This window comes from Musa acuminata, chromosome BXJ1-9 (genome assembly GCF_036884655.1).
Source record: "Musa acuminata AAA Group cultivar baxijiao chromosome BXJ1-9, Cavendish_Baxijiao_AAA, whole genome shotgun sequence".
NCBI lineage: Eukaryota > Viridiplantae > Streptophyta > Magnoliopsida > Zingiberales > Musaceae > Musa > Musa acuminata.
In genome coordinates this window covers 35,815,017-35,835,788 of record NC_088335.1, presented here as the reverse complement: position 1 = coordinate 35,835,788, position 20,772 = coordinate 35,815,017, and the positions used below count along the sequence as shown (strand labels likewise).

Here is a 20,772-nt window from a genome sequence, read left to right as displayed (position 1 = left end):
AAATATTTCATAGATATATCATATTTTATGAAAATTATAAAAATTTAGAGAAATTAGAAAAAATTTAGACTTTTGAGATGGTAAAAAAAGAGAGAAAAATATCAAAAATTCCTGTAAATTTAATATATATATATATATATATATATATATATATATATATATAATTTATGTAACTTCCAACAGATTCTCTATTTTATATATATACAAATTGTTTCATTTGTACAATAATTACAATATATTAACAAAATTTTATTTGTATAATAATACTTGACAAACTCTGTACAACAATAAATGTATATAATCTGTTTTCAATAAAATAGTTAAATAATATGTACAAACTAACCATCATGTTTTTCACAAAATTATTGGTCATCCAAAATTGGTCCAACAATGTCCAACCAAAATCACTTTATGTGATTGGGAGAACGTCAAAGGATATCCAAAAGCAAATGCTTTATATATTTCAGAATTAATCAGTCCTGGAATACATAAATTTTATTAATTATATAATTAATCAACGAAGAAATATGTATGGTATTTCAAAGTGTTCCAATATGGTAATTTAAGATGTAATTTTCTTTTGACATGCTTCATATTTGTATATCCATTCGTCCCTTTGATTTGATTATTTTTGTAATCCGGGATATAATATTGATTTGATTACTTGTCAATGTCTTTACTTACAACATTACAAGCATTATAGTTAAATTTGTTTATTGAAATGACCAATATAGACTTATCGCTTTATAATATTTTCCTATATACTTTTTGTTATTGGACAATGAATTGTAATACTCCCAGTTTATAGATTGATAGTCAAAAGTTGTCAATGCATCTTTTTCATCTCATGCAATAACACAAAATTATATTTAATTATCCCAGCATCATGAGTCTTATTATACTGTTTAAATATTTGGCCACCAACACTCAAAATATTCTTGAAATATTATGACAAATATTAGTAACATAAAAAATACACAATATTTTTAAAAAATAACTCTTCTATATAGTAAAACACATATATCTCGAATCATGAAAACATAACTATCGATGGCGCACAAGAATTATCCAATGATGGCAACAAGGCATATGTCCTCCGAGATAGAATATTACAATATACATCTACTAAATCATTATCACATATATGTTATAACATCAAAGAAATAAAACATCATCTTTAGCTTCTTAAGATTTAAAGTATATCTTTTAAAAACTTTTAGATTGTTATTTTTTATCTTGTTTTTTAAATAAGTTGATTAGATAAAATTTTAGAAATAAGAGTCTTTGGTTTTAAATTGTTATTATACGTCTATAAATATATGATATCTACATGTACAGTGTTCAAGTCTATAGGGCTCAACTCAAAGAGTAGTTTAAGATCTTATAATTATTTTTTTCTTTTTGATAAGTTAAATATAACTTTTCTTTTTTTTTACTTTTACCTTGGTTTCTTCTTTTTCTTCTATTTGGTTTGATCTCAAAATAGTAATATCTAGTTGCTACTATTTAAGAACTAGTTACACTTAGTATGTGATCTCTTCCTTTTTTTTACATGCTATCAAAGCTATACTGGTCGTAATCTATATTTCAAATCTTTTTAGTGAAGAACGTAATATTTTTTTACTATGAAAGATTTTAAATTATTATTTTTAATCTTATCTTTTAAATAAGTTAAATATATAGAGTTTTAGAGATAAAGATCTCTTTATTTAAATTATTATTTTATATCTATAAATAGATGATATCTGCATGTGTATCAAAGTTGTTGAAATAGTTTTTTTCTTTTACTTCTACCGTAGTTTCTTTTTTATCTCATACTAATACTAGTAGTACCTTGTTACTATTACTTGAGAAAGAATTGTACTAACATGTGATCTCTCTCTCTCTCTCTCTCTCCATATAGCTTACATATAATTAATAAACAAATATATAATTTATTATACACAATCAAGCTATACATAAAATTTAGCATATAACTCACGACAATGTATTCAACTTGCATATGATTTAGTTTAGATATCCTCGTTCCAATTTTGTTTGTAATCATATAAAACTTGTTAATACCTTTATCTTCAAAATGTCCCCCATCTCCTTATCGATGTGAGTCTTTATCTTGATCATTTCACCAATGCCTTCAGCTTTATTGTTGAGAAGGAAATTGATGCATCTTCTTATCTTTTTCCCCAAATTCCTTCTTTTTGAGGGTTCACAACAGCTCTTTTTAGTTGTCTTTTCATTTCTTCTGTTCAGTAGTTCTCCTTCTTCCTCTTATTAGTTATCATTCGATAGGGACTGCATATAAAAGTTTCAACACCATATATTTATATCACTTGCAAGGTGTGCCTCATTTTTACCAACGATTTTATTCTTTATTAATTGAGGCCATATTCCTGCATAAAAATTAGTAATCTTCTGATCATCTCATAATATTTCTCGTAGGATTTACAGTTTGAATATTGAGGTTCACGTATGTTAGGATCAAGAGCACTAAGGGGGGGGGGGGGGGGGTTAATTAGTGCAGCGGATAAAAAAACGTCAACTTCGTCAAATCTCTCGTACGATAAAAACTGTTTCTGATGTAAAATCGATTTCAGAAACTTAGCTTGAAAGCATACGTAAATGTATTGAAGACAGTAAGCTATTGAAGGAGTTTGCAGTAAGGTAATAGCAGGAAACAAAATGTAAATCAGAGAAGACGGGAGTTTATAGTGGTTTGGTCAATCGTGACCTACATCTACTCCTCTTATTCCTCTTTCGTCGAGGCCACCGGCATCCACTAACGATCTTCTTTTACTAGGCGAAGATCAACCTCTTTCTTACATCCCTCTTCTCCTTTTATCGGGTTTAGGAGACAACCCTTACAAACACTCACTCTCCTCTCTAAAACAGAATCTTAACACAGGAGGGATTTCTCAACTGATTTCTATAGTGTTTCTTTACTTTTTTACTCTATGTGCTTGTGTGAATTAACCAGGGATGAGAGGGGTATTTATAGGCCCCAAACCAATTTGAATTTGGAGCTCAAAATTGTCATCTCCTAGATTTCTGAGGTCCTAGCAGTACCACCTCCTGATTGGGGCGGTACAACCGCCTGGCAGCTCGGAGACTGAGTCTCTGGGCAGTGCCACCGCCTGACAGGTGTGGTTGCACCGCCCAGTCTCGCTCGAAGACTGAGCCCTTGCGGTGCCACCGCCTGACTGGGGCGATTGCACCGCCTAGTCTCGCTCAGAGATTGAGCCCTGGCGGTGCCACCGCTTGGCAGAGCTCGGAGACCAAGCTCAAGCGGTTCCACCGCCTGTCAAGGGTGGTTGCACCGCCCAGTCTCACTCGGAGACTGAGCCCAGGTGGTGCCACCGCTTGCCTGGGGTGGTTGCACCACCCAGCTTTCATGGGAGACCCTCTCCTGGGCGGTGCCATCGCCGACCCTAGCGGTGCCACCGCCTAACAGGAATTCTGGTCCGAATGGGTTGATCCATTCGGCCCAATTTGGGTCTATTAAGGGCCCAATTGTCCCCAGATTAAGTTATTGGGATCACCTCCCATTCCTAACTTAATCTACATGCTAACTACGATATTTCTTAAGACATTTACTACAACTTGCTCCGGTACATCAATGGCTTCTTCCGGCGAACTTCCGTCGATCATCCGATGAACCCTCGGTGATGCTCCTACGGACTTCCGACAAACTCCTGGACTTGCGACGATCCACTTGGTGAGTTTCAATGAGCTTCTTTTGGTAAGCTCCTGGACTTCTCGGATTTGTTCCCGTAGAACCTCCAACGACCGTCCGGACTTCCATCGAACTCTCGAACTCCCAACGTGATCATAGTCTTGACTCCGGTGCAACTCCTGCTGCATGTCTTACATACATCGTAGTTAATCCTGCACATGTAAAACAAAACTTCGATCTAGACAATTAATACTAAGCATTAATCAAGTTGTCCGGCATGTCATTGGTCCCTCGATGCTTCGTCCGATTCTTCGATGCATCGTCCTCTCTTGCAGCCTATTTCCCAATCGGCCAATTAACTCCGTAACTCTGATATCCTTGGTGTAATACTCGCTCTTCTTGGCCCGATGCCTGAGTCCACGACCCGAAGCCTTCTGTCGATATGTCGATCGATCCACCGGCCCGACGTCTAATCTTTTGACATGTTCCTCCGGCACAACATGATTTTTTCTGCTTTAATTGTCTCATCCCGATCGAAGCATCCTGCGTCACTCAACACGCATATTAAATCATAAACATATATCAAGTGGTTTCATCATCAAAATACGAGATTCAACAATCTCCCCTTTTTTTATGATGACAACCACTTGATGACGGAGTTAATCTTAACTCCTGGAGTTTAAACAAACTCCCCCTATCAATATGCCATATTGATAGAGCCTTGAATTCAAACTGAATTCAAGTCATTGTAATATTCATCATGAATACTTGTAACATGTCATCATGAACTTATGCATAACATCATACTTCTCCCCCTTTGTCATCAACAAAAAGGAAAAGTTCCAACTCTAATGTGTTTGGAATATAGATTCAACTTATTGCATGAAAAACATAATATCAAGTTTTATCATCATGCAATTTTAAAGATAGAAAATTTAGCAAGTGTTACATCATGCTTAGAACATTCAAGCTATCAAGTTTTAGATATGCAAGTTTTACAAGATAGCACTTTTGCTTCTTTTGAGATAGCAACTTCTACATCATGCAAACTAGCAAATTAGAGATGTTCAAGAAGGCAACTCTTGCTTCTTGAAATATGTAAATTTTGTCAACTTTGCTAGATGCGCAAGTTAGCATGTTTTGCTTCTTGAGATAGGCAAGATAGCACTTTTGTAATTTTTGTTTCTTAAGATGTTCAAGATAGCAAGCTCTACATCTTGCAAGCTAGCAATATTATAATATTTTAAAACATGCAAGCTAGCAATTTAGAGATGTTCAAGAAAGCAACTCTTGCTTCTTGAAATATGCAAGTTTGCTAGATGTGCACGTTAACATGTTTTGCTTCTTATTGAGATTTCAAGCTAGCAACTTTTATTTTGAGATATGCATATTAGCAACTCTTTCTTCCCCTTTGTCATTGGCAAAAAGAAGGGAAGACCCTTTACGTCAATATCTAAATCATGACAAAGGTAAATAGCATTGATAAAAATTCAAGTCGTGAATGTTAAAACAATTATTTTATCATGAATATTTTATCATTGCATGCATCATTATCATAAGTTAAAGTATTACATGCATAATACTAAATCATCATATATATAAAGTATAACTGATCATTACATGCATGATTCCAAATCATCATTCTATCATAAAATGATAATTATTGATTTTCATATTATTTCAAAAAAAAATCAAAGTGTTGCATGCCTTTTTATCTAAGGGAAAAATCATAGTGTTGCATGCATTTTTATCTAAGGGAAAAATCATAGTGTTGCATGCATTTTTATCTAAGAGACATGCATCATTCCAAAATATTTCAAGCCATGCAAGCCATAAATACAAAGAAATCATTTGAATACCAAAAGACATGATTCATATAGTAAATATCTTCTTTAAATAAAATATCAAGAAAAATCATAGGAATACAAAGAAGAGATCTTGTTTTAAAAGAAAATCAAGTAATAAATCCAAGAACTCACAAGGAAAAATCATGATTCATTTAGAAAATCTCCTCTTATGAAAATATCAAGTAGAATCGTAGGAGATCGATTAATGAGAAATTTTGATTCATAATAAAATCTCATGTATCGAATGTCGAGAAATCAAAATGATGATTTATATAAAAAATATCACAAGTTATATTCAAGAAAAATCATCATTCATTTTCAACTTATTCAATTTGTCAAATCAATATTTCTTAGATATGCATGATACCAAAATATGGTTTCAAATGTTTGATGTATAACATGCATAAATTCAAAAATTGAAAGAAGAAGGGAATAATTCAAAGGTACAAAGATTTCAACCATCTTATAAACAGATGTAAGACCAAGTCATGAATCCAAAATTTTATGAATCAAAATGATCATCAAAGGTAATCTCATGTTATTCCAAGAAATCAATATCATGATTTTGATAAAACTCATTTCAAATTCAAATCATCAAAATCACTTTTATGGTTCACAAAATTCATAACATAGGTAGATTCATGATTTCATTAATAATAAATTTTCTTCTTTTTTTTAAGTATTTTATTTTAAGTGATTAATTTTATGTTAGCATATTTTTTCATTTATGTTAAATAAAAACATGCATCAACGTTTAGGATCGAAAAATAAATTTTGTCATAAAACCATCAAGATCAATAGATTCTCAAAAATGAATTGTTATGGTCAAGAAAATCCGAAAATAAAATTTAACACTTTCATATATTCGGACATGGTTTTACCATATATTTTTCAAATATACTCATGAAAATAATACATCCTTATCATCATGTATGACTTAAAATCTCATGCATAAAATCGTCAAATCATGATATTTCAATATTTTCATTACAACTTTATGCATTACTTCAAATCAAACATGATTTCATTAAAAATAGAGAAATAACAATGGAAATCAACATGATAAACATTATTACTTCTTAACCATGATTTCATATTTTTAATCAAAATCATTTTGTTTTTTTATTATAAAATATTCAATATTATCATTTTCGAAATTACTAGCATGATCATAATTTTTGTGTTTTTATTTTTAAACATGTAATTTTTAAGAAAATTAATTCTAAACTAAAAAAGAAAATACATCATGAAAGTATCAAGTAATTTCAAAATAAATTAGGGGGATTTCGATTACCTCATCATTTAAAGCGGTTAAGGCGTAGTTTGCCACCTCGCCTTTCTTGATTTTCTCCTCGTCTTCGGAGGAGCTCGATTCATCCAACTTTGTGTTTTTTTCTTTGGTCTCTTCCTCCATTCAAGTTAATTATTTATTTTAGATTTTTGTTTAATAAACTTATTAAGATTTAGTGTTCGAAGTTCAAGTTCATCATTGTCCTCATCACTTGAGTCATCGCTCAAGTGGTATTCATTTGTCCGGAGTTCCAAATCCTTCTTGTTCTTTGGAAGGTTATTTTGTTCATCATGTTCATCATGTGCATTGCGCACCATTTCATATGTCATCAATGAGCCAATAAGTTCTTCAAGTGGAAAAATATTTAAATCTTTTGTTTCTTGTATTGTCGTTACTTTTGATTCCCAAACTTTAGAAAGTGATCATAAAACTTTACTAACAAGTTCAAAATTCGAGAAACATTTGCCAAGAGCTTTTAAACCATTGACAACATCCGTGAAATGGGTGTATATGTCAACAATAGTTTCACTCGGCTTCATTCGAAAAAGCTCGAAATCATACATCAAAAAATTAATTTTTGAATCTTTAACTCTAGAAGTGCCTTCGTGTGTGATTTCAAGAGTGTGCTATGTGTCCAAAGCCGTTTCACACAAAGAAACCAGATTGAACTCATTTTTGTCCAAAACGCAAAATAAGGCATTCATAGCCTTTGCGTTTAAAGAAAAATACTTCTTCTCCAAATCTAACCGTTCGTTTATCGGTTTAAAGGGAAGTTAAAAATCATTTTCAACAATATTCCATAAATCCAAATTCATAGAAATCAAGAAAACTCTCATTCGAGTTTTCCAATAAGTGTAGTCCAATCCGTTAAACAACGGTGGACGAACAACCGATAAACCCTCTTGAAAGCCATAAAGAGCCATTTCTCTCGGGTGTAAATCCGAAATGAGAAATACTGGGCTCTGATACCAATTGTTAGGATCAAGAGCACTAAGAGGGGGGGGGGGTGAATTAGTGGAGCGGATAAAAACGTCAACTTCATCAAATCTCTCGTACGATAAAAATCGTTTCCGATGTAAAATCGATTTCGAAAACTTAGCTTGAAAGTATAAGTAAATGTATTGAAGGCAGTAAGCTATTGAAGGGGTTTGCAGTAAGGTAATAGCAGGAAACAAAATGCAAACCAGAGAAGACGGGAGTTTATAGTGGTTCGGTCAATCGTGACCTACATCCACTCCTCCGATTCCTCTTCCATCGAGGCCACCGGCATCCACTAACGATCTTCTTTTACTAGGCGAAGATCAACCTCCTTCTTACACCCCTCTTCTCCTTTTATCGGGTTTAGGAGACAACCTTTACAAGCACTCACTCTCATCTCTAAAATATAATCTTAACACTTAAGCTATAGGAGGGATTTCTTAACTGATTTCTATAGCATTTCTTTCCTTTTTTGCTCTCTGTGCTTGTGTGAATTAACCAGGGATGAGAGGGGTATTTATAGGCCTCAAACCAGTTTGAATTTGGAGCTCAAAATTGTCATCTCTTGGATTTTCGGGGTCCTGGTGGTACCACCTCCTGATTGGGGCGGTACAACCGCCTGGCAACTTAGAGATTGAGTCTCTGAGCGATGCCATCGCTTGACAGGGGCGGTTGCACCGCCTAGTCTCGCTCAGAGATTGAGCCCTGGCGGTGCCACCGCTTGGCAGAGCTCGGAGACCGAGCTCAAGCGGTTCCACCGCCTGTCAAGGGTGGTTGCACCGCCTAGTCTCGCTCGGAGACTGAGCTCAAGCGGTGCCACCGCTTGACTGGGGCGGTTGCATCGCCCAGCTTTCCTGGGAGACCCTCTCCTAGGCAATGCCATCGCTTGACAAGAATTCTGGTCTGAATGGGTTGATCCATTTGGCCCAATTTGGGTCTATCAAGGGCCCAATTGCCCCCAGATTAAGTTAATTGGATCACCTCCCATTCCCAACTTAATCTACATGCTAACTACGATATTTCTTAAGACATATACTGCAACTTGCTTCGGTGCGTCAATCACTTCTTCCGGCGAACTTCCGTCGATTATCCGATGAACCATCGGTGATGCTCTTGTGGACTTCCGGCAAACTCGTGGACTTGTGATGATCCACTTGGCGAGTTCCGACGAGCTTCTTTTGGTAAGCTCTTGGACTTTTCGAATTTGTTCCCGCAGAACCTCTAACGACCGTCCGAACTTTCGTCAAACTCTCGAACTCCCAACGTGATCATAGTCTTGACTCTGGTACAACTCCTACTGCATGTCTTACATCCATTGTAGTTAATCCTGCACATATAAAACAAAACTTCGATCTAGACAATTAATACTAAGCATTAATCAAGTTGTCCGGCATGTCATTGGTCCATTGATGCTTCGTCCGATTCTTCGGCGTATCATTCTCTCCTATGGCCTATTGCCCAATCGGCCAGTTGACTCCGTAACTCCGATATCCTTGGCGCAATACCCGCTCTTCTTGGCCCGATGCCCGAGCCCACGACCCGAAGCTTTCTATCAATACGTCGACCGATCCATCGGCCCGACGTCCAATCTTCTAACATGTTCCTCCGGCACAACATGATTTTTTCTGCTTTAATTGTCTCATCCTGATCGAAGCATCCTACATCACACAACACGCATATTAAATCATAAACATATATCAAGTGATTTCATCATCAAAATACGAGATTCAACAACGTATACTAGGTTACTCATGTGGGACATCATCCATACATATAGTAAAGGTTCATGAGTTTATTTCTATAGAATAGAAAAATAATTAATTACCTAGTTATCTCAACAAAAACTACAAATTGTGTGACTAATCAGAGAAATATACAAGTAATATCTTAGTAGTTGGTACCTCAGCGTGTATTGAAATTTCATAAGCTAAAAACTCAATTACTAGTAAATTAGTTGAATTTAATCGTGCATCACATTACAAAGGTTGTAACTCTTTAATAATATATAAATAATAAAATATGATAATTAGGATGAGTTTTAAAAAATAATTATAATTATAAATCTGAATTTGAAAATAAATACTTGTTCAGATTATATTTTTAATAATATTTTATAATTATTTTTAATTCAATATAAGAATCGACTATTTTCACTCACAAAAGCACCCTTATCAAAATTCATGTATATGTTAAGATCAATTTATATTATGCCAAATTACTAATATAGTATTTCATAAACTAGATATATTTATGTAAGTAACCGACGATAAGGGAAGATAGCCTCTTAAATAAATAGGTAACAAAAAAAATCTTCATCTAATTAAACATATTCAAAGTTTTTCAGATTGTCAGTGATTAATACAATTGATGGTAGCACCTCATAATTACTCTGATAAAATAAGACACATGCAAATATATATACGACAAAAGTCCATCATTGATACATCATCTTCATATGGATGTAATGAAATCATTAGCTTTTTTTATGCCCCACATGTTGATACTTCAAATGAAAAATATTTTTAAGTAATATACCTAGATGACTTTATCTTCATATCAATTTGTTTTCTAGTGTTTGATAGATTAAGGAAAAGAGAACCATCTGAAAACAACGATAATTGGACTCCATTTATTAGAAACATATTATTTTCATCCTTTTGTTCTAGCATTATTGATAACAATATGCAAAAAATAAACTATATTAGTGATATCAAGGAAATGATGAAATATCGTATGTATAATATCCATATAACATACTCTTTTAGTGATATTGAGGCCAATTTTACCTTTCACTATGCTTAGTCGGTGCTACAGAAAAAAATAATGAAAATGCACAACAAAACTAGAACCAGTAAAGTAACCATTCAACCAGAATTAGTTTGATTCATACACAATATGCTACTCCAGGTTTACTAACAGAAGAAATTACAAAGATGAAATCAATAAATTATTAAAAATAAATTAAATCAAATTAATTATAAAAAAGAATATACGTAAGAACCTACCTACCTAAATCAAACCATAAATATGAAATTCTAGCACATATACATTATTTATATATACTCCATTCTCAACAACCAATTGGTCTGCAAATGTGGTTGGCTTCGAAGGTGAGAACGAACTAAAGGGTAAATTGATATGAGAGATTCGAAGCTATTCTACCGGATCAGATTACTTTTCTTCCAAAGGTCAAAAACGACATGATTGTTAGGGTAGAAATAGAGAGATACCTGATAAATGATTTAGAGGCAATCAATCCCATACCAGAGATGTCGTCGAGAGGGGTGGTATACTTTCACGTTAGAACTTTTGAGGACCTCCTCCACTCGAACAAAGATATTGCTGTAATGTCGAAACCCTTCAACAGGCGTTGGAATGCTAGAACTCGATGCTGCTAATGAGAGTATAGGGAACTCGATGCTCCTTGGTGATGTTGGAATAGGGAAATGATGGACACGATGGAAGAGAGAAGCGGTTGATGATCGAGATAGATAAAGTGGATTAAGGAGGTTGATGGGTAGACCAAAGATCGTGTCGATTAGGGAGGCTGATGGACATTACAGTGGAATTGATTCAGTTACAACTACTGGTTCTTTATCCGGTTTAACCCTAAGTGGGACGAACTGATTTTACAAAAAAGCAAAATAGTTTTTCTGAAAAGTAAAAATGCTTTACCAAAATTTTTAAAAATGAAAACTTTTTCTGAGAATTTGCCCAAAGCATATTTTGTTTTTTATTTATTTATTTATTACCAGCAAACTCCTTTTATCCATTTTTATATTTTTACTATTTCTCTCCTGCAACAAAATTTTTGAAAAATTATTCTACCAGCAAAACATTTTCATATTTTGTTCATAACCTTTTTTTGTTTACACAATTTCATCTTTGCCTTTTACTTTATTCTTAATATTAACAATGATTCACCTTTTATTTTTTACCCAAGCAATATATGTATGTATATATATATATATATATATATATATATATATATATATATATATATATATATATATATATATATATATATATATATATATATACATACATATACATACATATACATACATATATATATGTATATGTATATATACATATACATATATATACATATAAATATATATATGTACATGTACATGTACATCTACATGTACATGTACATGTACATATACATATACATATACATGTATATATGTATATATATATATGTCTTAACATTTTAATGTCAGCGCATCTTTTTCATGCCTTTAATTTATCGCATATCAATTTGTATAAATAATAATAAGTTGGGATACTATGGCTTATTATTGTTGTTACAATACCAATAAGTCGTACTGTTTTTATACTACTAATTAGTTCATCATTATATATATATATATATATATATATATATATATATATATATATATATATATATTTTTTTTTTTTTTTTTTTATCACAGGACAAGCATTGGGTTAATTTGCCACTAAAACCGGGCTTAAGTCTTTCGGCCCATTTCAACAACTATTTAATTCGGTCCATATTGACAGCAATTGACAAAATTAACCTCGATGATGCGCCAAAGAATAAATAAAAGTAAGCCATTACGGCCAGTTTTCGAAAAGCCCCAGAGAGAGACAGAGACAGAGAGAGAGAGAGAGAGAGAGACAGAGGCGATGGCGAGTACGGCGGCGGCGGTTCCATTCTGGAGAGCGGCGGGGATGACGTACATCACCTACTCCAACATCTGCGCGTCCCTCGTTCGGGGCTGCCTCAAGGAGCCCTACCGATCAGAGGCCGCCGCCCGGGAGAAGGTTCACTTCGCAGTCTCCAAATGGGCCAACGGCAAGCCCGAGAAGTCCTGTGAGTGAACCCCTTCGTGATGATGTTGTCCAGTAATTCCTCGGATTGATCTGTTGTTTCCGCCTATTCGTATCACGATGGATCTGCTTGAGTTTATTGTGCTAAATCTATCGTGATAGTTAAATCGGCTTCATTTAGGGTTTGTTCTAAAAGAAAGATCATGGCTTGGACATGACTTACGTCAATATGGTTCGAGTGGCTATACCATGGCGAGCATGAGCGAGTAAACGATTGGATTTTCTTTTGGGGATTTAGTATGAAATTATAATATGATTCTGTTCAGAATCTTGTTCTTTTCTTCCTTCTTCGAGACTTCATCTATGGATCACTTAGTGATCGGGCTTCGACAATTGGTGGTTGTGGTTTCGGTTCGTTCACCACGGATTAACTATCAGTGTGATTAATTAGGGATTAGGTTTTCTTTTGTGGATGATCTTTATTCGTTAGATTAAGACAGTGTGCTGAGAGGCAGCGGAGATGTTATTGAGCGCAATGACGTTTCTAAATTGCAACCTTTCCGATGTCTTCAGGTATTCTATTTCCTCATTTATTGCTCCTTGTATTGGAGCAAAAGAGATGTCTTTGAAACTCAGGAGATAGTTTTGCATATGGATGACTACTGTTAGTTTGACATCACATGTTAACAATGTATGTCTATGGTGGAGATGACAATAAACAACAACATTCTTTTCAGTATTTTAGGGGCAATCAAAGTATTTTTCTCTTCTTGTCTAATTGATCATGGAAAGTTTTTAAGATTTATTAGAAATCAAGCATTTTACCTCATTAGTTGTTCTATGATGTATTAAGTTGGGTGGCCATAGCACGAGGGAGCAACAATAGGTTCTTACTTGTAGACGTTGTTGATTGGATCACTCATTTTAATTCAAAATGCACCTTTGCATCCTTAACCACTTGCTTCTCCATGTAACTACAATTTTGAATGCATGACAACTTCTTAATGATATAGGCAATAAAGGAGAAGTGTGAAAGTGAACCTTTTACAAAGAACTAAAGCTAGAGCTGTTAGAAATTGTATGTAGTTGCTGTAAATCTATTGGCTGCAATCATAAGACTGGCTGAGAAAGTGGAGTGACAAGAATTTATGGGGTTTCTACTATTGAAAGGGCTAGATCTGGTGTGCATGTTTCTCTTGTGGCTAATGGACTCTTTCTTTCGTTCTGACTTTTTTTTCCTTTATTTCTGTAATTTTATAACGTATTTCTCTTTATATTTTGTGGCATAAATCTGTTAAGTAGCAACTACTAGTAACAAGGTGCATTACAACAAAAGCCATCTCACTTCAGCGTCCATCTCCGGTAGCTATTGTGAAGAAATAGAAATGGTCCTTCATTTGTTGAATTCTTTCCCTAAGGGTTCATATTCTTCTTCCTCAATGTCCATACTTGTATACCGACTCTAAAAGTCATGGTTCACCGTATCGGTCCATAACTGTATGCTGACTAGCCATTGGTATGATACATACCAATTTGTACCAATGTATCGGCACATGATATAATAGGACATGCCAACAAATCGATATGGATTGCCTGTATTGGTCCCCTATCAAACACCCGTGTTGGGTGGTATACTGTTGTACTATCATGAACGGTTGTTGTACACCCGCAACATCTTTGCTCAACGAACCTTTTTTTATCATTTTTGCATACTTGTACAAATGCTTGGTTTGTCTTGATTTTGTGTGCTTTTGCTTGAAAAATGTAAGCAAGAATAGTTTGTAGCATTGTAGTGCAATCGTGCACCACCTGACCCAAAATGGCTTCGTTTTCGTGTGCCACAACTTGTTTTCCCCAAACCACAGTGTTGCGCGAAACGTCAGCTAGCTCAGGCTCCTGAAACCCCCCGGGTGGCACAAGGGTGGATGGGGCTTCAGGGTAGTGTGGGGCATTGATTGATTTACACAAGTTCACACGTTAAGTTGATGGGAACTTGCCATCGCATCTAACACCCGGTGGGTAATCGTTTATGGACTTGTGATTGTTCGTTTTGTCTTCTAAATCCTTGTTTTTTCCTTCTTTTCTTTTCTCTCTTGCACACCGAGTATTTGCTAAATTGCTTGTAAATCTACCCTCTTCGCGAGACGTCGGGACTTGTCCGTCGCTCGCCTTCAAATTAATCAACTTGCTCTTTTTACAGGTCCTACGGGACCTGAGCGAGGTTGTAAATAGGTTGACCCTTTACGAATACATAACGCAAAGGCGCTTCATGACTTTAGCAATCCCAGCTAAGTCCGAGAAGTTGGCGCAAGGGTGCTTCATGGCTTAAGCAACTCTAGCTAAGTCCATGACTTTATCGCAAGAGTGCCTCACGACTTAGGAAATTTCAGGTAAGTCCGTGACATTGTGGTATCAGAGCGGGCAAGTAATTCGAGCAAACAACAAAGAAGTTTCGCAATCTTGTTATGGCGAAGCATCTTGGCGAATCGAGCAAGATGGGGCAAGTCGAACCATTGCCTCAAGCAATCGCAAATAGGTTGTAAGTGCAAACTTGCTTTCATGCTATTGGAGTTGCTCAAGATGAGCATGAAAACAAACAAGACGAGCGAGAAGTTGACAATTCTCCGCGAGCATAGGAGGCGCAATCTGAAGCGCCAACCGAGAGAATATGCCACAAGGAGAGACTCAATGGTGGAAACCCACCTTGAAGTTCTTGAATCTAGTTTAGAGGAACTCTACCAAGGTCAACGAAGGTTTCTTAGGGTAGAGAGCTCGCAAGAAGAAGTTGAATCTCGGATCAACAAGGTTGAGTCCTTGGTCGATCAACTTACGAAAGACACCAAAGACTCTATGCAACATCTACACGAAGTCGTGGTGGAACTCATGTCCAGGGTGACATTGTTCACATGGGCTCTTAATGCGGGAGGGAGCAACACTTGCATTTTGTTGCCACAAAACTTAAGGGCACCCGAGTCGTATTGCTATGGGGGTGCTAGGGATGCTAAAGAGCTCGAGAATTTTCTATTTGACATTGAACAATACTTCTGAGCTACGGGGCCCGATTATGAAGAAATCAAAGTTTTGATAGTACTCATGTATCCGAATGAGGATGCATAACTTTGGTGGTGAAGCTGTTGGGAGGAGATCCAACAAGGTTGGTGTCGAGTGACATATGGGAGGACTTAAGCGGGAGTTGAGAACTCAGTTTTTATTCGAAAACACAGAGATCGTCACAAAAAGGAAGCTAAGACAACTCCGCTAAAATACTTTTATTCGAGACTACGTGAAGCAATTTTCCGCACTGATGCTGGACATACAACACATATCTGAGAAGGATAAGTTGTTCAGCTTCCTCGATGGCCTGAAGTCGTAGGCAAAATAGGAACTGCATCGAAGGAATGTCATCGATGTGATCAGGGCAATTGCGATCATAGAAAGGTTCAGTTTCCTTGGAGGACTCGTGGAAGAAGAAACAATCTCCAGGAAATCACCCACCTAAATATCCTTAACGGAAGGAGTCTAGGGGTAAACAAAAGAAAAAGAGTTTCCACAAAGGGCTAAAGCTCAAAAGGCAAGGCCCCAAAACCTAGCGGATGCTTCTTGTGCAAAGGACCACACATTGTGTGGGAGTGCCCACAAAAACAAGCACTCAAATGCCTTAACAAGTTCAATTCACCCCCTAAATTGGACAAGGGTAAGGTTGTCGCCCTTAGTTCGAGTAGTTCGGAATCCAACAGCGATGATGATGAGTCGCAAGAGCCCCGGATGAGAGTAATGCGTTTGTTGAATGCGTTGTGGGGTCAAGTGGGAGAGAACTTGAAGATAAAACCACATAAAGCAGAGAGCGGTGAGCTGATATACGTGGACATCAAGCTAAATGGCCAAACAACCCGTGCGATGGTGGACACGAGCGCTACCCACAATTTTATTGTCAACCGAGAAGTAAGACAACTAGGGTTAAACTTGGAGAATAACCCAAGTTAGATGAAGGCAGTGAACTCAGAGGCTGAGCAGATCTCTGGCTAACAAAGGCGGTGCCTATCAAGATCGGGACATAGAGCGGAAGCACAAACATGATGGTGGTGCCACTGGATGACTTTCAAGTGATTCTTAGAATGGAGTTCATGCATGCGGCAAAATTTGTTCCAAAGTCGTTCCTAAACTCCCTATGCCTAATAGGAGGTGATGACTCTTACGTGGTTCTGGTTTCTCGAGGAACCAAGGACCCGAAACAGATATCAGCTTTACAACTGAAGAAGGGGGTACGATATGGTGAATTAACTTTTGTGGCCGTTATAAAGTTGGAGCCAATTGATGGGGAGGCCATTCATGAAACTGTTGTGGTGGCAAATGTTTTGAAGGAGTTCACAGATGTCATGCCACCCGAGTTGCCAAAAGCTCTATCGCCACGTAGAGGTGTGGATCATCACATCGAGTTGGAGCCCGGAGTGAAGCCTTTAGCGAGACCACCATACTGCATGCCCCCTCCAAAGTTGGCAGAGCTCAGGAAACAATTAGATGAACTACTAAGCGGTGGTCTCATCTGTAGTTCTAAAGCACCATTCGGAGCTTTAGTCCTCTTCTAAAAGAAACAAGATGAGAGCCTTCGATTATGCGTCGATTATCGAGCCTTAACAAGGTGACGTTGAAGAACAAGTATCCTATCCTGCTTATCACGGAGTTATTCGACCAACTGGGCAAAGCAAAATATGTCTCTAAACTCAATCTTTTGTCAAGTTACTAGTAGGTGTGCATTGCTGCAGGCGATGAAGCGAAGACTACCTATATGACCAAGTATCGAGTGTTTGAGTTCTTTGTGATGTCTTTCGACTTAACCAAAACTTTGGCTACATTCTACACTCTCTTGAACCAATTATTCAAAGGGTATTTGGACAAGTTTGTGGTTGTCTACTTGGACGATATTGTGTCTACAGCCAAACGCTCGAGGAGCATGTCGAGCACATTCGAACAATTTTCAAGGTTCTTAGGGAGAACACTCTATTCGTGAAAAGGGCGAAGTGCTACTTTGCTCAGATAGAGATTTTGCTCTTCGGACACCGAATCGGTGACGATTCCATTTGGATGGACAAATCAAAAGTGCAAGCTATGGCGGAACGGCGAACCCTAAAGAAGGTACTGGAGTTGAGATCCTTCATTGGTTTCGTCAACTATTATCGACGCTTCATAGCTGGGTATTCAAAGTGCGCAGCTCCACAAATGGAGTTGTTGGAGGAGTTGCCTTGGTGATAGTTCGACAAATGTGAAACGACATTCCAAGACCTAAAGTCTACTGTGTTGGAGGAACTGGTACTCAAATTGTCGGACTATGGGAAGCCCTTCAAAGTCCATATGTATGCTTCAGACTTTGCTATTGGAGAAGTACTCATGCAGGAGGGTCACCCGGTGGTCTATGAGAGTCACAAGCTCAACGAGATCAAGTTGCGGTATCCAGTGCACGAGAAGGAGATGACGGCGGTGGTTCACTGTCTACGAGTTTGACAGCACTACTTTCTCGGATCGTGATTTGTGCTAAGGTTGAAGAACATTGCATTGAGTTACTTCTAAACTCAAAAGAAATTCTCCCTAAAGCAAGCACGATGGTAAGACTTCCTAGCTAAGTTTGATATGCTAATGGAGTATAAGCCCGGAAGAGCAAATGTCGTGGTCGATGTATTGAGCCGAAAAGTGGAGCTGATGAATGCCATGCAGTTGGAAGGCAGAGACCAAGCAAGTTAGTTGCACTCTAACTTCTTTTCTAGGATCAGGGATGGACTGCACGGTGATCCCCAAGCGATAATTCTGATGCAATTAATCAAAGAAGGCAAGACACGACGATTTTGGGTCCAGGAGGGACTCGTCTACACCAAAGGGAATAGGGTTTATGTTCCTCGGGTGGACAATTTGAGACGTGAACTCTTGAGAGAGTGTCATAATTCCTTTTCGGTGGGACATCCGGGCATTCACTGAACACTAGCTCTCGTAGAGAAGGGCTTTTATTTGTCGAAGATGGAGATTGTTGTGGAGGAATATGTTCGAACGTGCCTTGCCAACAAGATAAAGTAGAGCAACGAAAGCCGATGGGACTTTTGGAGTCGTTTCTCGTACCAGTAAGGTCGTTGGAGAGCATTTCCCTGGACTTCCTATCAAGCGTGTTGGCAGTAGGGGGACTTGGATCGGTACACATGGTGGTCGATCAGTTTTCAAAGTATGCAACATTCATTGCTGCCCCCCTACACTGTTCAGCAGAGAGGCGACAAAGTTGATGATGAAGAATGTTGTAAAGTATTGGGGAGTTCCACATAGTATCATCAGTGATCGAGATGCACGGTTCTTGAGATGATTCTGGACTGAGCTATTCAAATTGTTAGGGTCAAGTTATACTTCTCCACAAGCCTCCACCCTCAAACGGATGACCAAATTGAAAGAATAAATTCGCTCCTTAAGTAATATCTTTGGCACTATGTGAGTGCCAACCAATAGGATTGGATGAAGCTATTGGACATTGCCTAATTCTTCTACAACTTGCAACGGAGCTTTGCGTCCAACAAAAGCCCCTTCAAGATCATTACGGGACAGCAGCCATCGACTCCTCACACCTTGGCGATTAGTTATACCAGGAGTAGTCCGTCAGCATATGACTTTATCAAGGAATGACATCGAAATACAGATATTATGCGAGCTTACTTAGAGAAGGCGGTCAAAAAGATGAAAAAATGGGCAGACCTGGAAGGCGATCAAAGGAGTTTAAAGTTGGCCAGTGTTGGTGAAGCTCCAACGAGCATTACTCTAGTTCTTTAGGCATAAAGTGCACAAGAGATTGATGCGCAAGTACGAAGGACCCTTCCCAATTATCAAAAGGGTAGGCAATGTCTCCTATAAGTTGCAATTGCCGATGTAGCTCAGAATTTACAATGTCTTCCACGCAATCAACTTGAAAGCCTACCACTCAGATCCGTAGGATGTTTTCTGAAGTGTTCCAACATGGCTACCACCTCAATTCCAAATTGGCTACCCCCCACCAGAGTCTTCTACGAGAAGCGAGTTGAAACCATCTTAGCGGAGCACAAGGCAAAGCTACCTAACGGAGCGGAGCAAACCGAATACCTAGTGAAATGGCGAAAGCTTTCCTGAACAAAAGCTAGTTGGGAGCTTGAAGATGCCTTACAGCATGAAGAAATAGTCATCAAAGCCTATCAACAAGCGTCGATGAGTGTCAATACTTTAAGTGGGGGAGAATATCACGAATGATCGTCGCACACCCGCAACATCTTCGCTCAACGAACTGTTTGTTATTTTTGCATGCTTGTACATATGCTTGGCAGCATGTTTTGCTTTGGTTTTGTATGTTTTTGCTTGATCCAGCTTATAGAAATTTAGGTTGTAGCACACATCTTTTAAAGTTGGTGTTGGTTCAGTTAAACACCAACTTGTAGTCATGTCTACTTAGCCAATTTAAATATGATAAAGAGCATTGAGCATATGGAATAGGAGGGCAGGAAGAACCATGATTTGAAATGAATGCAATCTTGGTCTGGTGTGGCAGATTCGTCTAAAAGTAAATTAATCGCCATAAAATTTCCTCCCCAAGGATATTTCTTACTGCATAACAATTTTTTGGCTGCTTCTTGTTGTTAACACTATAATCAAGGTGTTTGTCTGGAAACCCTTACTCCATAACATTTCCACCAAAAAATGTTAATTGTCACTGATACAGTCTTCGATTCTTAAAATTTGTTCTTCTTACTTTTTATGTGTTGATAAATTTCTCTGTGCTAATTTGTTTATTTTGCTGGGCAGCGATACGTTCAGATTCACATGCAGAATAAGGGCTGAAGCTCTCTTCGGACTGGATTGCTTGTCAAATTCTCATCCAAGGACTGGATTGCATTTTCCAGGTTGCAGGAAATAAAAGTGTTTGATCAAGTTGGTACATCTGAAACCACTGGCCTTTGGGAATTAACCAACTTTCAATTTTAATATAATAAGATTTCAATGTGCAATTTACATCTTTTATTTATTTGATTGATGCCTCAAGCTTGCAAATACATTGTGATTATTATTACTTGTGTCTCAGAGGCTGTTAGGCTCCAATGCACTTTTATGACTGGCTTCATATGTTTGTCATCTTAATCCATCTTTCTTTTGGTGCTACATTTGAGCACAGGAAGAACCATGACATATATATATAT

The 20,772-nt window shown here is 37.1% G+C and overlaps 1 long non-coding RNA gene across 1 annotated transcript; it reads left to right on the top strand.

The window, feature by feature from the left end:
• Positions 1-12,484: 12,484 nt before the first annotated feature.
• LOC135593472 (uncharacterized) lies at positions 12,485-20,600 on the top strand. The gene is made up of 2 exons (XR_010479626.1): positions 12,485-12,626; positions 20,381-20,600. It is a non-coding gene; the product is annotated as an uncharacterized LOC135593472 (long non-coding RNA).
• The last annotated feature ends 172 nt before the right edge of the window (positions 20,601-20,772 follow it).